This window comes from Rhincodon typus, chromosome 2 (assembly GCF_021869965.1).
Source record: "Rhincodon typus isolate 14 chromosome 2, sRhiTyp1.1, whole genome shotgun sequence".
NCBI lineage: Eukaryota > Metazoa > Chordata > Chondrichthyes > Orectolobiformes > Rhincodontidae > Rhincodon > Rhincodon typus.
The window spans coordinates 15,921,723-15,939,245 of record NC_063333.1 but is presented as its reverse complement, the minus strand read 5'-3'; the positions used below and the strand labels follow the sequence as shown (position 1 = coordinate 15,939,245).

The following is a 17,523-nucleotide window of genomic DNA, read 5'->3' as shown; positions in this document are numbered from 1 at the left end:
TCCCCTATAACCCACCTAATCTACACATCCCTGAACATTATGGGCAATTTAGCATGGCCAATCCACCTAGCCTGCACATCTTTGGACTGTGAGAGGAAACCAGAGCACCCAGAGGAAACTCACGAAGACATGGGGAGAATGTGCAAACTCCATGCTGATAGTCACCTGAGGGTATAATCGAACCCAGGTCCCCAGTGCTGTGAGGCAGCAGTGCTAACCACTGTGCCACTATGCCACCCTTACCTTCCTTTCTGTACTGTTAGAATTCAAACCTCTCCATTGTCTTTCGAATCTGGTTCTGTCCAGTCTTTAAACACACAAAACAGGTCGATGGATTAACATTTTGTAATCCACCTCATGAGAATTCCTTCAATCTGGCTTCAATCTGCTTTGAATGTATTAACATAAATTATGATCGACTTTGAACAAGATTTTGTTTTTTTTTTGTGGGATGTAAGCCAGCATTTATTGTCTATCTGGAACAATGATGAGGATGAACCGCTTTGTTGAACTTCTGCAGACCTTGGGGTGTAAGGACACCCTAGGCTGCTGCATGGAAGTGCTCTGATAGCCATCGCTTCGTCCATGTGTTCATTCTATGGGCCAATACTGTACCCTTGCTGGAATCGTTGGCACCCACAATGCAACTAGCCTACACTGGAGATTGCAGATTCTAACATTAGACTGAGAGCTGACTATAAGGGTCGGGAACATTAAAATAAAAATCTCAACACACCGGTAATCTGACTGGAATGTATTATTGCCAACATTCACCTCCCTCACATTCAAGCAGTTGGCACAGAGCCCACTTGGGTGCGTGTGTTTCAGTCAAATGAGCAAGCTTGGCAGACAAGAGCTGATTTTGTCCCCCACCATGTCTCCCCATCACCAAAAACCTTCACGAACTGGTTTCCCTGCCAACCCCATGTTTACCTTCCTGTCGAGAGAAGAGGGGGACCCTAATTGGAATTGGAGTCGAATGCATCCCACGATTAGTTTATATGTGGCTGTTGCCTCTCCAGTGAATAGTGGTGGTAGTGAGAATTCAGGATGAGGTAATTGTTTTAACCACTGTTTTTGTTAACCATTCCTGATTCCTCACTCCCCTTTCCAATTCCCTGCCCTGCCTGAGTAACGTGGGCACTGAGTGATATTGATCGGAATACTGTGCAGTTAGTGATGTCCACTGGGGTAGGTTTGAGATTGCTCAGAATGTTTTCCTGCAAGGAATCTAACAGCATGAAAATACAATAGCTGATTTTAAAGGTAAAATGATACCTTTTGTCACATGAGCTACACTGTTAAAATAACGCCTCACAGTGACAGGGACCTGGGTGACTGTCTGTGTGGAGTTTGCACATTCTCCCTGTGTCTTGTGGGTTTCCTCCAAGTCCTCTGGTTTCCTCTCACAGTCCAAAAATGTGCAGGTTAGTTGTATTGGCCAGGGGAAATTGCCCTTAGTGTCCAGGGATGTGCAGGCTGGGTGGATTGGCCATGAGAAATGCAGGGATAGGGTAGAAGAGTCTGGGTGAGATGCTCTTTGGAGGGTCAGTGTGGACTCAATGGGCTGAATGGCCTGCTTCCACACTGTAGGGATTCCATGATTCTATGATAGAGCAGGCAACATGGTCAACTGCAACTTGCATTTACATAGCACTTTGAGAATGCCTTGTTACACAGAAATGCTACATAAATGCAAGGTGCTGATGCTGTTTAATGTTGAAAAGTGTCCAGTAGTGCATCTCCACTCCACCACCAAAAAAATAGATGTGCAACCAAAGAAGGTGGCTGGCTAGTGGAGGTGCATCTGGAATTTCATCAGGAATATTTCTCACATGGGGCTATAACCTCAGCGTAACACTGGTGCTGAACTCAGAACTGCACATTTTAACAGTTCTTGTCAATTTTATTCTGTCAAAGTCATGACGAGAAATCAGGAAACCCAGGGAAATCGGGAATTCTGGCCTGCAGGATCTAGAGCGGTTCTTCAGGGAAGACAGTGATGTGGAACTCCAGAGTGTGGGGGCCAGGCAACTACTTATTATAAGAACAGGAATAGAGAGCAGTAGCTGCAGAGGCAGAAGTACAATAAACTTGGCATAATATGATTGGAGGAACCTAAAGAGACTGCGGAAAGATGGATTTAAAACAGGATGGGAGCAATAAATTTGAGCCATTCAAGTGCACGTGGTGTTATGGACCAGATAAGACCCCTTCAAAATATTATAAGAAGGTAGCCTAGACCTTGTTATTTTTAAAGACAAATGTGAAGTGGCTGTTCCAGATGCAATACAACTGGTCAAATTACTCAATGTTAAGAAAAACACAATTTGTTTAAACACTGTGGTTAGAATACAACCAAAGAAAGAGGAATTCAGAATAACTTAACTCTATTAGAAACTTAACAGAATAATAGACACAGTAACTATTACTGAATAACTGTTCCAAAATAGTAACATCCCATAAACACACCCCTTGGGAAAAAAGGAAATTTCAGACACAGATTCTTGCATGCAGTTCTCCCATCCAGGAGGAAAATAGATCAAGAGAAAATCCAGAGAGAGTAGCAGCCAGGAGGCATTCACTGAAGCTTCCAATTCTGTGGAGACCCATAGAGCTTCTGATGTTACTGAGAAAATCAAAACCCAGAAATCCTAATCTGTGAGACCTAGCCACACCCATTCAGGCTGTTAAAAAATACATCCAAAGCCTTCCAAATGGTTTTCTCAAGTGATTTTAACTAGCCAGCTCTACACCTCTCTACAATCTCTCTCTTAAAAGAAACCAGGACAATATAACCTCTTAAATCTACAGCATCTTAACCGTGGCCAATGTTGATCATTATTGACTTGGGTGATGTGTGACTTGGATGTGGTCCTGGGTACAATATATACATCCAATGTGAAGTTTACAGAGAGTGAAGAAAGAGGAGGCAAGTGAGAGAATACTGGAATACTTGAGTTCCTGGGATGACGGTTTCAGTGATAGATTGGAAGAGATAAGAGTGGACAGGGGTGACATTACAGAGATAAAAATGGGCAGTTATTATTGTGAAATGAACATGGAGTCAAACAATGGTAACCAGGGACAGGAATGTAGCTGATGACTAAGGAGCTGAGGGCCTAATGACAATGGCATCCACTTTCCTATTGTTTATGCTAACCGACGTAAAATTCCTCCATAATTTTGTTTATTTAGACTGCATAATGGTTTTGCTAAAATAGCTCATACAAGGAAGTGTTAGTGATGTGGTACAATTGATCCAGAAAGGGGTTTCATGTTGCTTGTTCTTTCAACAATGAGAGCATCTGCTTATATCTTTTTATACTTCTCACATTAACGGATGCTTGAAATGGCTTTCAAGCCAAGACAGAAAGAAACCCATTTCTGACAATCCTATTGTCAATAGCTTTCTGCTATTTCACCAGTCAGTGTGGGAATATTGTGTTCTAGAATTGCTGCTGCAGTTCACAGATTGAAGCAAGCTGTGTGTATCAAAATGTAGCATCAGAAAATTCTCCTAATTTTGTTAACTCAATCATATTTGCACAAGAAAAATGTAAATGGTTGTAGAAACATGTGATTGACTCTTAACTGCCCTATCAGAATTAGGAATGGACAATAAATGCTGGCCTCGCTAGTGACAACCACATCCCATGAACAAATAGAAAAAATAAGAAAGGTCAGATTGTTTATTGTACTGGGGCATTTCTAGGTCCCCCAGTGCCTAAAATAGCCAGGAAGAGACAGTTTTGATGAAACATAGATACGACAAAGTGTCAGTGGACTCAAACAACGAACTCTGTTTTTCTCTCTACGGATGCTGCCGGACCTGCTGAGTTTCTCCAGCACTTTGGTGTCTGTTTCAGTGTATGGCTTTTCTGCTTTCCACTTTCATCAAGGGATCTCATTGCCACATATCCTCTACAACCGAGGGATATAATGTTCAATGTATATTGGTGATTCTTTAAAAATGTTACGTATTATCCATGTGTTGCTTACATATGACAAAATTATGAAGTTCCTCAGTTAGAATAATTTTTTATTACTGTGCTCATTTAAAGGTAAAGTCTCCATAGTCCTCCTAGGCCATAGACTGCTCTCTCACTAGACAGAGACAGCTGGTAGTGATTTAACCTGAGGGTCACCACATATGGAAACATGGAAATCAGGAACAAGAGTAGGCCATTCAGGCTTCCGAGCCTGCTGTTCAATATGATCATGTTGATCATCTAAATAATTACCCTATTCCTGCTTTCTCCCATACCCCTTTGACCCCTTTAGGCCAAACTCCTTCTTGAAAACTTTTAGCCCTTAAAAACTATATCTAACTCCTTCTTGACAGAAAGATAAACTGGTTTCTTCAGGCTTAAATTGGTCTTCACTACCCAGAGCTAAGAGCAAGAGATCCTGAGTTGCGGAACGCCTCCGTATTTGTTCACAGCCCCAAGCTATCCAGTGACCTGACAACCAATGACAGTTGTTGACAGGCAGAAGGCCTTTGTCATTGATAACTGGTCATTCATCCATAGACCAGTCAGCTTCTTGCCTCTGGTAGGAGTGAGGTTGAGAAGGAGAATCATTCATGGCAACCTCAGTTGGTGCAAGAATTGAACCCATGCTATTGATATCATTCATCACTCATCCAGTCAACTGTGCTAACTGACCCCGTTAAATGGTGGTCAAAAGGAGGCTTTGCATGGAAATAAGATTGGAGTTCAAAATAAGGTGTATGAGGACAATCTTCTTTTCTCTCTCAGGAAGTAGCTTGTCTTTGGCACCGTCTTTCCACTGTAGGCAGTGGAGGCAGAGTTTTGAATAATTTTAAGACAGAGGTAGTTAGATCCCAGACTAACAAGGGAGTCAAAGATTATTGGGGTAGGTGGGAATGTGAACTTGAGCCAAGATCTGATTTTATCAAGTGATGGAGCAAGCTGGGGTGGTACAGGAAGTTGGCCTACTCTTCCTCCACATTTCCTATGCACACAAGGCATACATTCCAGACCATCACCAGCACTGCTTTTGTTGCCTACTGGGCAGTATGTAAGATACCCTTATGAACATTATCCTTAAAAATCATGTCTCTTCCTGCACAGAGAGAAGCACAGCAGTGAGGGGGAAGGGTGAAGGCAGCAATGCAGCTATTTCTTCCACTCCACACTTAAATTCAACTCGTACACCTTCATGCATCACCAACAAAACCACTTGTCTTAACCCCAACAGTGCTACATCAGTCCAGATTGCTTTTTTCTAACCTTTGCCTTCCTGGATTCCTAGCTGCTGAGCAATTTTTTATTATTATGCATCCCCACTATTATTCGTTCAGACATTAATGTCTTCCATCTTCAGTGACTGGTCCCATGCCATCAACAGTTGAAGGAACACAGCCATAAGTTATGCTAACTGTACAAAACAGCTTATTGAGCAGGCGAGTGCACCACAGTCACATTAGATTATTAAAAAGATAAACTTGCATCCATATTTCACAACTTCAGGATGTCTGAAAGTGCTTTATGGCTACTGGAGTACTTTCGAAGTGTAGTTAATGTTGTAAAGTAGGAGATCAGGCAGCCAAATCCATGCAGTAAAGCTCCCACAGTAATTAAACGAATGACCAGATCACTTATTTTAGCTGTTTATTGAGGGAAAGATATTGGTCAGGACAATGGCACAACTCCCCCATTCATCAATGAACAGTCATGTGGTATCTTTTACACATTCAGTTCACCAAAGGCAGGCACCCCCAATATTGCAGCACGTCTTCTGCACTGCACTGAACCAATAGCTTCATTTTGAGCTCATGTCTCAGGTGTGCAATTTAAACATTCAGAGGCAGTACAGAAACACAGAAAATAGGAGCAGGAGTCGGCCATTCAGCCCTTTGATCCTGCTCCACCCCTTGTTATATCATGGTTGATCATCCAACTCAATAGCCTGTTCCTGCTTTACTCCCTTTACCCTCAAGTGCTATATCCAGCTCCTTCTTGAAGTCATACAAAGTTTAGTCCTCGATTGCTTCCTATGGTAAAAAGTTCCACAGAACCACCACTCTCTAAGTAAAGAAATCTCTCCTCATCTCATTCCTAAACGGTGTACCCTGTATCTCTAGACTGTGAACCCTGGTTCTGGACTCCAGTGCATTGAGAACATCCTTCCTGCATCAACCCTGTCTAGTCCTGTTAGACTTTTATAGGTTTCTATGAGATCCCCCATCATTCTTCCAAACTCCAGTGAGTATAATCCTAACTGATTCAACATCTCCTCTATTGTCAGTCCTGTCATCCTGTGAATCAGTTAGGTAAACCTTCGCTGCATTCCCTCTATAGCAAGAACATTCTTCTTCAGATAAGAAGACCAAAACTCCAGACAATATTCCAGATATAGTCTCTTCAGGACCCTGTATAATTGCAGTAAGACAGCCCTGTTCCTGTACTCAAATCCTTTTGCTATGAAGGCCAGATTCCATTTGCCTTCTTGACTGCCCGCTGCACCTGCACACATGCCTTCAATGACTGTTGTAAGAGGACATCCAGGTCTCGTTGAACATACACTGCCTTCTTAATTTACAGCCATTCAGATAATAATCTGCATTCCTGTTTTTGCTACCAAAGTGGATAACCTTTACACTACACTGCATCTGCCATGCATTTGCCCACTCACTCAGCCTGTCCAAATCACACTGAGGTATCTCTGCATACTAACTCACAGCTCACCCTTCCATCCAGTTTTGTGTCATTTGCAAATCTGGAGATGTTATATTTAGTTCCCTCAACCTTATGGTATCCTACTGGTCACTGCCTGCAATTTGGAAAAAGACCCAGTTATACCTACTTTCTGTTTGCTGTCTTCCCTACATTTTCTATCCATTTCAATATGCTATCCCCAATCTCATGTGCTTTATTTTTACATAATAATCTCTTATGTGGGACTTTATTGAAAGTCACCTGAAAATCCAAATAAACCTCATCCACAGGTTCCCGCGATCAACTCTGTAAGCGATATTGTCAAAGAGCATCAGGATATTTTATCAAGCATGATTTCCCTTTTGTAATACCATGCTGCCTGGATCTGATTCTACCACTGTTTTGTAAGTGCTCTGCTATAAAATCCTTGGTAATGAATTCTTGCATCTTCCCCACTATCGACATCAGACTCACTGGTCTGTAATTCCCTGTTTTCTCTTTACATCCCTTTTCGAATAGTGGGGTTACATTAGCCAGCCTCCAATCTGTAGGAATTGTTCCAGAGTCTAGAGAATCTTGGAAGATGTCCACCAATGCATCCATTATTTCTAGGGCCACTTTCTTGTGTACAAGTGGCTACATTGGCAATTGGGAGATTGAGGGATTGAGAGTTCAAAGCCTGTCTTGGTAAGGTATGAATCAGAATATGATAACCTGCTCATAGATCTGCTCATAAAAGCCAAGAGGTTCTTGAATGCCCTTACCTGCCAACCATTTCTGGCTATGTCAAACCTGTGCCACACTAATCCCTCAGGAAAACAAGGGTGACCCCTGTAGACATTTGATACACAGTGAACTATTCCATTGAAGAGAAAGTTTCAAATGAAAGAACCAAGTATTAATTCAGTCAATGGAATTAAAGATTAATAGCGGATACATTATAACTTCATGACATATATAGCAATGCCTTTGAGGCAATGTTTCCAAAGCAGTAATCTCACTGAGAGGCTCAAATAACATAATGCGGGCAAATCCTAAGGATTTCTTTTTGTGCAACTGTTATCTACATCCCAAAATGAAATTACAGATTTGAGATCACTATGTGTTGTTAGCTTTTTTTTTACTAAAAAATGACACATGATGAATTTGTAGAAGAAATGTTTTTGTTCAATTATGTGTGGTTTCAGTCGCATCAGTTGTCAATTTGGGTCATTCATGGCTAGTGCACAGTACGCCCTTGATGTATGATAATGTCTACATCAGAAAATCAATGATTGTAATGTAAGCTAGACATTCCACCTACTGAATATGAATGATTGGGAATGTTGCCTATGCTCTGCACATTTATCAAGTGCTAAGGAAATCAGTGACTTTTTTTTCAGCTGGAGTTCCTGTAATGTGCATTTAGCTTTTACTCTAGAACCAGCACAATATTTACAGGAATAGGGGTAGACCATTTGGTCCCTTGAACTTATGCCACCACACAACTGAATCGTGGCTGATACGCACTTTAACTTCATCTGCCACTTTGTGACTCTTGGCATCCTTGCTCCCTAAAAATGCAACAAACTAATTTTTTTTTAACATTCTCAACAGGTTTTGGAGGAAGAAATTTCTAGATTTCCATGATCCTTGATGTTTAGTTGTTTTCCCCGACATTACTCTAGAAGAACCTAACTCTTAGTTGTTTGTCCCTTTGTTCAGGTCTCCACATCTAGAGAAATTGTTTCCGTCTATCTACCTTGTCAATTTCTTTAACCACCCTAACCATCTCAAATAGAACACCCTCTTAGTCTCCTATTCACAAGGAAATTGTAAAGTAAAGACTGGTGCAAGAAAATAGAGGTTTTTGAATTGTGAATGCTAAAATCCCATATTTTTAATTTAATTCATCATCTGATGTGGACATTGCTGGCTTGGTCATCCCTAATTGCCCAGAGCTAAGAATCAACGACAAGGGATAACAGTTACGTTAGTCAACTATATGGATTTTTCCTGACAGTCAACAGGATTTTTCCAATCAATAACTGTTCCATGGCCATCCTTAGACTCTTAATTCATGATTTGTATTGAATTCAGATTTCACCATCTGCCAAGAAGTTGCAAGGCTAAGTTGCAGGATCCAAACCTGGGTTCCTAGAACATTACATGGGTTTCTGGATAAATAGTGTCATAATACTACAAGGCAATTGTTTCCCCATTGAACAATGGCAAATGGAGAGGGACTTGAAATTGGAAAACCATAAAGAACTCTTTAAAAGTAATATTCAGAACGAAAATGTCAATATTTCTGTAATTTGGTCAGAACTAAAAGCTACAGAGATCTCTTCCAGATGGCAAAGTAGAGGGCAACACCTCAGTGGTGTTGGGCAATAGGGCAATCACGAGCTACAATGGATGTCTGAGAATGGCACAAGACAGACCAGTATGGCATGCTACGGCAACAGATCTCCTGGTAGAAATGGCCACAGGCAGTAGCTGTGTGACCACTCCCAAATTAGGGATAACTGTGCCTCTGAGTGGAGTGGTCCATGTGCTTGGCCCCTCAGAAATTTGATTTTAACTTTCTCTCTCCAAGACCCCTCCATTTTGAGTTGGCCTCTTGATCGCTCACCTGACTTTGTAGAGCTGCAGAGACTTCAGAACTGCAGCACTCTTTGGCCTGCAGCATCAGGAACTAGCCAGGATTTGTAATTTCAAACTCAGAGCTGGCATATTGAGAGACTTGATCTGAGAACACCCCTTTGTCTCACTTTTGTCAAGTGTGGTCTCGGTACTATCATTAAATCCCGATATCATGGCCTCATAGCCCTTAGGAAAACCTAGCTTGATAAATCAAACTAAAATTACCTTCAATTGCATGATTAGAGATGGAGAACAGGACAAATCTATTTCATGTACAGCAGTCTTCTGTGTCTCTCCACTATGATTTCACAAAACCAATATAATAATCTACACATATTCACCCATTACTGTCCAACTGTTCTTCTCGTTGAAATTCTGTACAATAGCATTACATCAAGTCATATTATTCCTGCAAATTTAACTTTACAGGATAGATGTGAAAGCTATGCTTAAAAAAATCCGCTTTACTGGTTACAAATATAATTTCACACTCTTCATTGAATGCATTCACTGGCAATATGCACTCTCCTCCACGTCACAAGAGGCTGCGAGGCACTGGCCAAACATTTCATAAGGAATCAAAAAAGGCTACATGATCCAAGAACTGTGTTTCCATTTCTGATTTCAAATATGAGCACTTGCATTACAGCAAGATCCCAATAGTATGATCAACTTTTACAGCTACTTTCTAGATGGGACAGGGAATACATACAAGAAAGTGATTATTTTCAGCCACTGGTAATTGGCACAGCAATCGCTGTTTGCTATGCAGTGGGACTCACAATCATTATAAGAGGCATGATTTTTTTTTTTCTTTTTAATTAAACCTGGACTCAAGCACAGGCCATTGATTGTTTAATATCTGCCAGAAACCACTGCTACTGATTGTCAGGGATGCTGCTGTGTTTACTCATTATACTTGACATAGGATCAGGCAGAGGGCAAATGAGACATGTTATATCATTCCCTTTCCTTGTAGAGTCAAAGGTACTAGAAAACAGGTCTTGCAGCAAAATCTTATGCCTATCTTGAGGCAGACTTGTTCCCTTCCTCTGTGATGTTGACGTAATGCCATCCACCTCCATGATCAGATCCCGACACCCAACTACTTGATGTCTATGGGAGACTGTGCAACCTGCCATTGCAAAGGAGCGGGCCGGCAGGATTTTATATAAAGCCCAGGAGAGCATTACTTGGTCCTTATTTCTGTGGGTACCTTTATCAACCCTAATCAACCCACTCAGAAAAGTTACCAAATACCTCTGGAGCAGGTGGGGCTTGAACCAGGGCCTCTGGCTCAAAGATAGGGATACATCCACTGTGTTCCACTAGCCCTTTTATTTCTGCAACTATGTTCCTAATTCAAACTCCTGCCACCTGTCCAAAGTCCCTCCTGCTCTGATGTTGTGAGTTGGGACCATTGCTCATCCACAATGGATAGGTATCATTATTCTTAACACCTGATCTTCCTGATACCAGACATTTCTATATATTATTCTGTAGTGCTAGTAAAGAATCCCCCAGTGATGACTGACTTTATTTTCTCCCAAGTTCTCAGGTGTTACCACTTCAAAAGTGAAGTGATGCAAAGGAGATCAAGTTAATGCATATGGAACAAAATGTCGATGTTTTAATTCATATTAATCATGCTTTCACCCTGAGAAGAAAATAAAGGAACTGACCTCTTTACATCAGAACAAAGATCACTCTGCCATCTGATTGGGGTATCCAAAATAATGTAAGGAATTCACAAGGTTAACTGGGGAAACATATTGGTGGTAAGTCAGTAACGCAGCATCAAAGAACAAAGCTAGATAATTGGAGGTACTTTTTGACAGAGACATTCACTCAGCCAGAGGATACAATGCCAGAAACAATGATGAGAAGCCGAATCCCTGAGAGCTCATAAACAGTGAGCAGGTAAGTACTTGATGTAGGAAATGGTATAGACAGGAGAGAGCAAGGGAATGGAAAAAAATGGACAGTTCTTTCCAGTGTGCTGAATAATTTCCTCAGTACTTTAAAAATATATGATTAAATCGACTGTGCTTTATTCCAATTATCACTCTTCAGGTGGTAATCAATTCTCTGTTAGTTGTCATGCAATTTGTTTTCTTAAAAGCATTTCTAGCAAGCAGTTAATAACTTGACATGATCAGATGGTTGTACGCATGTCAGTCTCTGAAAGTGGATGAGGATCAATTCAGCTGCACAGATTTTACAGGCTGAATGCACCCATGCTATGGCATTGATGGAGATATATCTGTTTGTTATTTATCAGCCTTGATAACGAGTTCTCATGAAGGGCGTCCAATCCCTGGTCCAAGAGCTTTGTTAGCACCTTGTACATCTTTGCTTCTGTGTAGCAAGGATGGAGGCAATTTATTGCATATAATTTTGGCCCCTTTGCTTAATGAATGATGTAGTTGTGTTGGAGGCAGTTCAGCAGAGGTTCACCAGATTAATTCCAGAGATGAGGGATTTATCTTATAAAATGACAAAGCAATTTAGGTCTGGACACTCCAGGGTTGAGAAGATTGAGGGATCTCATTGAGGAGTATGAGGTGCTAAAGGGGATTGACAAAGTAGACATAGAGAGGATGTCTCCTCATGTGGGCAATCTCAAACTAGAGGTCATAATTTTGGGACAAGGAGGAGCAGATTTAAAACAGAGATGAGGAGAAACTACTTCTCTCAAAAGGTCATGAATCTGTTGAATCTATGACTCCAGAGTGCAGTGAATGCTGGGATATTGAGTAACTTGAAGGAGGAGATGAACAGATTCTTAATTAGCAAAGGGTTGAAGGAGCGGGCAATAAAGAGGAGTTGAGATTGAGATGACACCAGCCATGATTGTATTAGATGGCAGAGCAGGCTCAAGGGGCTGAATTACCTAGTCCTGGTAGTAGTGATTGTAATGAGATCAGTCAGGTGGCCCTCATAGAATATGAGTTCCCTGATTAGGGTTGTTAATCTGATCCAATCAGGGAGCCCTGGCTGACAGGTATAAACAGGAGTGTCAGAGGTTCTGATCACTCTAAGAGCTGGGTATGAGGGAGCTGGATCAGTGTCAAGGACTTTCAATGTATAAATAAAGGGTAACTTGATGACGGGATACTGGCCTCTGTGGAGCTAATTCAATGCTCCTAGCTCCTATGTTCTAACTTTGTGAATATGAGCCAGAGAGAAGGCTGTTTTCTGTTTAAATCTCTCACCTACTTTGAATTGCCAGCTTTGGGAATATGTCCAACATTTATATAAAATAAGTGTAATTTTTTTTTAAGAGCTTACCTGTCTGGTTCTTGGCCAAGAACCATTGTGTAAACAGTATGATGTGGGAGAAGTTAGGAGCACAAACGGGTCACTGGATATCAAGCCTTATTTCATCAACCTCCAAGGAAGATGGTAGTCACAAAACTAAAAGTCGTTCCCATCAGAAGGCAAAACCGAAGCATGCCACTCTTTGTTCAATGTTCATACTCCCACCCCTCCGTCAGAAGATTGAACTCCCATTCCAGGAACTTGAGCACATAACCCAGATTGGTCCTTTAGTGCAGTATTGTTGGAAATGTCACCTTTTGACTCAGATTTTAAGCCAAAACTCCATTTGTCCTCTCATGTTGCAATGAAGGTGTATTGGAATTTCTTGATGCATTTTAGAAGTTTTTCTTTAAAAAGATCAGAAAGTCAATTTGGAACAGTAATCTAACTGCAACACGTTCAAGAAAGCATGTGACTGCAGTAGAGTGTCTGGAAGAATCCCTGTAGTGTTAATGGATAAAATGTTTACACAGTTGGGTTTATGACAGGCAGAGTAAACATATTAAAATAGTTTTATGCTGACTTCGGAACAGAAGAGTCAAAGTTTTAGTTCAGAAGAACTTGGATTTCAGTTCAATACAGAACAGTATTTTCCCTAACAGGAGAAACAGATATTTTCTCTTTAATTCAGGGAAGCCATCACCTCAACAGAAGTGGCTTCTAGTCTAAGGAGCTTTGGAGTTAGAAGAGTTTGGATGGAAATCTTCAAGCAGTTGGAACCAGAAAGGTTTTACTCATCAGAGTTGTGAGATGATCATCCAATTTTATTCAAAAAAAAGGTCTCAACAATCCAATGGAAAGAAACTGGGAAATGTCAGTTCAATAATTTTTTTAGAAAAGCTGAGATCAGAGTGATATTTCTATGGGATTGAATCTATGCAATGGACAGTGTTGGGAAACAGGTTAAAATAATGTTTTGATATTTGTGTTAAGATTGTTCTGCCTTCTGTAGCTATAGATTCTTTCTCCTTTTGTGCAATACTTGTCTTCTTTTGTTAAAGAACATCTGCAGCCTCATGTGAGTATGTTTCAGAGATGAGTCACCATGTTAATCAACAATAAAAATTAAACAATGATCTATCAGGCCAGGTTCCATTCTGGGATCGGGTATGACCACTATTTAAAGTAAAGGCACCATAGTCCTACCATCAGCTGGGAACATAAAAATATGGAGATCATGTGGCATTATTCAAATAAAAACATGAGCATTGCCCCAGTGTTCTGTATGGTTCAATTATGGAGATTTAAACATTTCTTTTGCACCTTGTACTTGCAAACTGGCTGCTGTATTTCTCATATTTCATCAGTGACTACACTTCAAATATATTAATTGACTTTAATATACTTTGATACAACTTGACTTTGAAAAGCAGTATATAAATGCAAGCCTTTCTTCCTTCAATTAATGCATGAAAGGTTTCAATGTTTTAATACATTCCATATTTCATTGCAGGCTCAGCCTATAAATGGATGAAAGAGTTGAATTTCAGAGGTGACATCAAGGAAGCATTTGACTGACTCTGGCATCAAACAACCTCAATAAAACAAAGGAGGATATAGATGGGGTTGGTCAGATGCGCTGATCAGTGGCAAATGGAATTCAATCCAGATAAATGTGAGGTGATGCACTTGGGCAGAACAAATAATGGAAGTGAATGCATGATGAACAGTAGGACACTAGGAAGCACTGGGGATCAGAGGGACCTTGGTGTGCATGTACACCAGTCCCTTAAGGCATCAGGATGGGTGAAAAAAGTGGTTAAGAAGGCATATAGTATTCTCACCTTTATTAGTTGAGATAGAGACTATAAGTGCAAGCAGGTTATGCTTGAACTGTATAAAATATTGGTTAGGCCACAGCTAGAGTATCGTGTGCAGTTTTGAAATACACATTCTAGGACGGATGTGACAGTGCAGAAGAGACTTACCAGGATGTTCACTGGGCTGGAGAGTTTCAATCATGAAGAGAGACAGGAGAGACTGGGGTTCTTTTCCCCAGAGCAGTGAAGACTCAGGTCACATTTTGGAGATGATTGAGATGCATAAAATTAAGAGGTGTATTGATAGGCTAGACAGGAAGAAAATTTTCCCCTTGATGGAGGGATCAATGACTGGGGCATAGATTTAAGGGGGTTCAGGGGAGATGTTAGAAAAATTGTTTTCACCCAGAGGCTGTTACAGGCAAAAATCCACAGAACATTTAAGAAGTACTTAGACATGAACTTGCAATCCGTTAAGGGTTTGGGTTAGGCTTAAAAGGTGACGGCCCAAGTGCTAGAAAATGGGATTAGTATAGCTTTTTGTTTTTGACTGGTGTGGACTCGATGGGTTGAATGCCTTTTTCTAGACTCTATGATTTTAATTGATATCAATGGGAATCAGGGAGAAACTCTTCCTTGATTGGACTGCTAACTACCAAAAAGGAATATGGTTGTCGTGGTCATCTCAGTGCCATGATGTCACTGCAGGAGATCCTCAGGTTACGTCTTAAGCCTAACTATCCACACATTCCTCCCAATTTTAGAAGTGAGTATGTTTACTGATAATTGGAATGTTTGATTCCATTCACAACTCCAGAGGTCATAAGGCTTACTGTGCCCTCATGCAACAAAACCTGGTTGATATTCAGGCTTGGGCTGGTAGGTGGTAAACAACAATGTGCCACGCGTATCCTAGGTAATGAATAGCTGTGACAAGAGAGAGGCTATCCATCTGCCCTTGACAATCAACAACATTACTATTGTAAAATCCATATCCTGAGGGATCACCACTGACCAGAAACTGAAATGGTCCAACCACATATATACTGTGGCTAAGTCAGAAGCTGAATATGATGACTCCCCAAAGCATTTTCACTGTCTACAAGGCAGAGTGTGATGCAGCATTCAGTATTTGCCTAGCTGAGTGTAGCTCCAGAAATACCTGAGAAGCTTACACCATTTTGGACAAAACTGCCTCCAACCACCAACAGAAACATTTACTCCCTATATCAACAGCACACCATGGGAACAGCGTCTCACTTCAACGACATGCCCTGCTGAAAATTACCAAGACTGCTTAGACATCACCTTCCAAACCTGTGACCTCAATTGCTGGGAAGGGCAGTCAGCAGACAAGTCACGTTCCTAGTCACATGTCCATCCAGAATTGGAAAGACAGCATTGTTCCTTCATCATCCTTGGCTCTGTATTCTGAAACTTCTTCTTGTAACAGCACTGTGGGAGCACCCATACCAGGGGGACTGAGTTGATCAAGGAAAGGGACCAAGGGACCACCACCATCTTCTTCAGGGTGATTGAGGATGGAGAGTAAATGCAAGAATGGCCAATAATACCCATAGCCCAGAAATGAATAAGAGAACAAATTCTCAAAAATGGGCATCACTGATTATTTGCACATTTCTAGCTGTCCTCAAAGAAGGTGCAACCCCAGATTTCCATGAACTACTTCAGTTTGAGGGGTGAAGGTACTTCCTCAAAGTTGTCAGGCTGGGAGTCACTGGGCTTTGACGAAGCACTGTTGGAGGGACAGCGATATATATCAAGGTCAGATGTTTTTTGACTTAAGACAGAAAATACTAGAAATGTGTAACATTGATAGGACAAACAGACACGGGTCTGCAGTCTTGAACCTGCAGTCTCTACGCTGTAGGATAACCCACAATGCTCTTAGGAGGCGTATTCCAGGATTTTGACTCAGCGACAATGAGGGGATGGTGATATATTTGCAAATCAGGATGGTGAGTGGCTTGGAGGGGAACTTGTAGAGATGGTGGTGTTCCCATGTATCTGTTGCTCTTGTCCTTCAAGATGGTAGTGGTCATGAGTTTGAAAGGAGCTGTTTAAAGATCAGGGACACAGATGCAGCACATGGACTGGATCAGGGTGCATCTCTGGGCTCTTTGGTCACTGTCTTCTTAGTACATAGTCCCTCTGAGCCTATGTGGATTCTCATGGCATCTCTGTTTCATATTACCTTGCTTTTTTTTTAACTTTGTTCTCTCAGCCAGAAATACAGGGCTCGGATTACTTCTGTCTTGGCTTGCTGTTTAGAGCAGCCACAAAGCAGGGAAACTTTGTCCTGGTTCTCAGCGAGCTTCAGTCAACTCACGAGGGAATAGCCTTAGGTTAGGGAGTCCCAGCACAGTAAATCCAAAACAAATCCAATCCAACACCAAGTCTCACAATCAGGTCATCTTAGAAAAATCAACAGTTTTTTTTGTCTTATGTTGTCCCAAAAGTTTTGTTTCAAAGGTGAGAGCTGGGGATGTAATTTGAAGTCCTAGCTGCACGGTGTTATTTAGCACATGTAAAATGACTAAATTATCACCAGGACGGATCTAGCTAGGAACCCAGGACTAATCAAACTACAAAGGTGGATGTTCATCAAGCTCCTTTACATTATCAGACTCTGAATGCCCACCAGGTCACTCTCTAAGATAATAATGCTCACTAACTATAACTTTAATAAAGGTGTAATTGGAGAGAACGAACAAAAGGAATTTTGCGTCAATAGCTGTTCTACCTGACTGATTATTAACAGCTGACTGAGATTGAAACTTATTTTCTACAATTATCACAGCTGTTAGATAGGCCACAGGGAAGACTGAACCTGGACTGCTCCCTGAGTATTCAGAGAAACACATTCATTAACACAGCCTTCATAAGGAAGCTAATAATTGCAATATGCTATTAGTGGTGAGCTATTTCAATGTGTTGCTCTGCTTGAGTTCCTTAGCTGCATAACACCCATAACACATCCACACAGTGACGAACAGGGTCTAAATCTTTTCTTTTGAAATTAGAACAGTGAAGGGTGACTAAGCAGAGGTTTTTATTTAAAATCACAGAAGTTCTTTGCACAATATAGACTGAGACAGTTTCCTCGAGGTAAA

The 17,523-nt window shown here is 41.1% G+C and overlaps 1 protein-coding gene across 1 annotated transcript in view; it reads right to left on the bottom strand.

Annotated features, from left to right (window-relative positions):
• The window catches only part of dpp6a (dipeptidyl-peptidase 6a), a 656,996-nt gene that overhangs the window by 625,839 nt on the left and 13,634 nt on the right, over nt 1-17,523 (bottom strand). The gene's annotated exons all lie outside the window — the stretch shown is intronic.